The following is a 4,224-nucleotide window of genomic DNA, read 5'->3' on the forward strand; positions in this document are numbered from 1 at the left end:
TGATAATCCTGAGCTTGGGCGACAAAGTTCTGAGGGAGGTGTCGAGGGAGACAACGGCTCAAGCACTTTGGGCCAAACTCGAGGTACTCTACATGACAAAGTCTCTGGCTAATAGGCTCTTTCTGAAGCAGCGCCTATACTCCTTCAAAATGCATGAAAACAAATCCGTCTCTGAGCAGATTGATGAGTTCAATAAGATCATCAATGACCTCGAGAACATCGACGTCAAAATGGACGATGAGGACAAGGCACTGTTGTTGTTAAACTCTATTTCTAAGAGCTGCGAGCATTTCAAGGATGCGATGCTCTATGGAAGGGTGCAGACTATTGCTCTGGAGGAGGTTCAATCTCTGATTAGAGCCAAAGAACTTCACTGGAAGCATGACAGGGACAAGGAAGTCAGCGGAGACAGACTTATTGTCAGAGGAAGATCGAACATGAAAGATTCAAGAAATGGTCAGTACAAATCAAAGTCAAGAAAGAATGGCGGGAATCAGTCATCAAGGGGATCTTTCAAGTGCTATCATTGTCACAAGGACGGTCATTTCAAGAGGAACTGCCCATATAAGAAGAATAAGTACCAAGAAGAGCCAGAAGAATCAGGAGAAGTAAGCGTAGTCTTGCTGACTACGATTCTGTCGAGACCCTGGTGATCACAGAATCTGAATCCAGTAAGGAGTGGATCCTCGACTTAGGGTGTTCTTTCTACAAGTGTCCTTCAAAGACTAGTTCGAGACACTACAACAAGAAAATGATGGGTTCGTTCTACTGGGAGATAATAAAGCTCACAGGGTTGTTGGAAGTGGATCAATCAGGATAAAGATGTTTGATGGAGTTGAATGAGTACTGAAAAATGTCAAGTACGTACCAGAGCTCGAAAGAAATCTGATTTCTTTAGGTACGCTGGAGTCAAGCAGATGCTCGTTCAAGGCAGAAAATGACTACATCAGAGTAAACAAAGACCCTCGTGTCGTCCCTCGTGTCGTCATACAAGGAGTCAGGAAAAATGGGTTGTACTCTCTTATTGCAAAAACTGTGATGGCTAAGTCCATGTATTGTTTGGACTTTGGACTCTCAAGCAAGGGCTGAGGGCCTACTCAAGCAAGGGCTGAGGGCCCCTCAGGGGCCAGGTGGAGGGAATTTTTACTTCGAAGCTTCTCAAAGGTGGATCAAGGTGGAGAATTGTTATTTTGACCCACAATTATTAAACTAAGGTAAAATGACACTTTTGTAATGTGGTACCGCTCACCTACTACTCACCTACCGCCCACCTACCACTCACCTACCTCTCACCTACCACTCTCTTACTTCTATAAATAGAGAGGGTGTGAGGCTTAGGAGAGCAAGAGAAGAGATCTTAAGCTACCACAAAGGAGGAGAGAATAGCTAGAGAGCTAGAGAGTAGGAGAGCATCTTGAGGCCTTGTATCAATGAGTCGCTTGAGAGGGAGGCCATAGAAGGAAGATGAGAGCTCATCTCTATGTATAAGTTATGTATTCTCCATTTCTTTTGCCTTAGTGAACTATTTGATTGATTCCCTCCCGTGCACGTAGATCCAATTGGATCAAACCAAGTAAACGATCTGTGTTTGTTTGTGTTCTTTGCGTTTCATTTCTATGTCAGGAAGTACATATCTCACAACAGACATAATAACACCTAACATCCCAAAGGACTCCCTCATGTTCACCCTCTAGCCTTGCTCTATTAACATGAGTTTCTCATTTAAAAATCATTAGTCGATAACCATACTAGAATAGCCGAGCAACAAAGCAAAGTTGATCGAATCAAGTCTTGTCGACCCGAAGACCATCAAAAGACGACTATCAACCCCAATTCAGCGCAGTCGGACCGAATTTGAAGGTCTATACATGTAAAATAACTAAAAAAATCATCTAACGTCCCCATTAAAGCAGTGACAAACATATAATTTCATATGTTGTACCTTATCCTCTATAAATAGGGGGGTCATTCATGAGAAAGATTTGATAAACTATTAAGATTAGTGTTAATACTATGTGCTTCGCCCTCCCAACAATTCTGCCCAAAGCCAATGGCTAATCAGGTGAAGTCATTAAGGCCAACCTTACTATGGGGACAACCGACTGAGATATTGAAAAATTATTAGGTGTGGACACCGCACGCAAAATTTGCGTTCGGCATCCGATCTGAATCTTCAAAAATTTAGATTGGGCTCAACTCTAACAATAAAAAAACAAAAATATGTATTTCAGTTGTACAAATTGAACACCGCACGCAAATTTATGTGCAGTGTCCGGACGCAATAAACACTCCGAGATATGAGATTGAGGAGGACAAAAGACAAGTGAACCAGCTTAAAAAGCCAAATTTCAGATAATAATAATTATTTTTTATTAAAAAAAATAAATTAAAATATTAAAGCGGGGAACATCGTTTATCGTAATAAACACAAGCAGATTATGACAAATATTAAAAAAAAGAAAATTGTCATAGACTCTAGAAGTTCAATTTATAAATTTTTTTAATTCGATATTAATAACTTTATTAGAGAAATATATGAGTATAATAAATTGTAGGGATATTATCTTTATTTCCATAGAAATTGTGTTTTAGTCTCCAAAAATGAGGCCACTAAGCTTTCCTTTTGATCAAATTCAGAGTTAGCTTGAGCTTGCCCTAAATGTTAATTAATGTGCTCCCCACTTTGTGTATCCCCTGTCAGCTGTGTGGAGCCAAAAGTCTGAATAATTGAATTAAAAAATATGAAAAGGGCTACATTTAGAGTCCGTTTAAGGCAGCTTATTTTGGTGCGGCAGCGTTTTGAGAATGTTGTCATGTTGTTTGGAAAATGCGTTCGGCGGGCGTTTCATAAATGTCGCGACATGCATTTTTTTTTTTTTTGTGCTAAGAGTCTCACGCAGAGCAGGGCAAGCATTCGGTGTTCGCGACTGGCTTTTAGGGTTTGAATTCCTCCCGTGCCCTTGGGTGATCTCTCTTGCGCTCTCCCTCCCTGATCTTCTCCCTCGCAACCATCGATTCTCGATTGTTCCTCTGGTGAGATCTATGTGTTGGAATGTTTTCTGGTTGGTTTTATGGCTCGATCTTCTCATTGCGAACATCGATTCAATTGTCTTTCTTTTTTTTTTTGCAAGATTCGGTTAATGGTTTAGGGTTTTCTTGAGGATGTCTTTACTGAATTATTTGGGAATGCATTGGATCTATGTTCCAGGGCACTTTCGATTTTGTTTTCTGGTAATATCGCAAGAATGACAGATAAACAAATCCCTTGAATGCATTGGATTTGTGTTCCACTGCACCAGTTCAGTGATTATTTTTGTTCGTATGAATTTAGGTATACCCTTATATATGAGCTTCAGCTGGTTGTTGATGGGGTCATTTGGAAAATTTCTTCTTCCCGTTCTTGTGTTAAAACTTCATGATTTGAAATGTTGGAATTGAAAAATTGGAATTTTGGAATGCTTGAGATCTATTTTGTGATTGCAATGCATGGAGATATTTTGATAAAACTACCGGCACCATTACTCACGTCTTGTCAGCCTCATAGCAGTGGGTGACAGTTCTACGATTGTCGCAGGGGTGTTTTAGCTTGTTGCGGTTTCTTCCGATAGGCCGACAGTCCAACATGTTACACTGCCAGTAGTGATGGGAAGCCTATATTTTCCCAGAAGTTGTATTTGTCTTTATTGAATATTTTAATTGAATATTTTAATATTTCTCATTGTACTTGTACTTGTCTTTATCTTTTTTTTTTTATGATACTCACGAGAGTGTGAGAACTGTTTATCATCTTTTCAAATTGATCTGTGATGATTTTATGTTTCTGCACTATATGCTTCTGAACTACCAATAAGTTATTCTGAATAAGCTGCCCCAAACAGCTTTACCAGATAGAGGCATAAATGTCATTTATACAGTTATAACTACCAATAAGCTATTCTGAATAAGCCGCCACAAACAGTAAGCCAGCTTATTCTGATAATCTACAAATTATCAGAATAATCTACTTACCAGCAGGTTATAAATAATCAACAGCTGCCCCAAACGGGGCAGCTTATTTGGTGCGGAGGTGTTTTGAAAACGCACATGGCCAGTTTGGGTAAACTGCGTTTTGCCAGCTTATGCATTTTCAAAAAACCGAAAACAACGTTTTCGCTAGGTGCGGTGGCAACTTTCAGGCAGTGGTCTGACATTTCCAAAAAAATTAAAATTTATAATTGTCTCCGC

The sequence above is a fragment of the Phalaenopsis equestris genome, unplaced genomic scaffold, assembly GCF_001263595.1.
Source record: "Phalaenopsis equestris unplaced genomic scaffold, ASM126359v1 Scaffold000716, whole genome shotgun sequence".
NCBI classification, from domain to species: domain Eukaryota; kingdom Viridiplantae; phylum Streptophyta; class Magnoliopsida; order Asparagales; family Orchidaceae; genus Phalaenopsis; species Phalaenopsis equestris.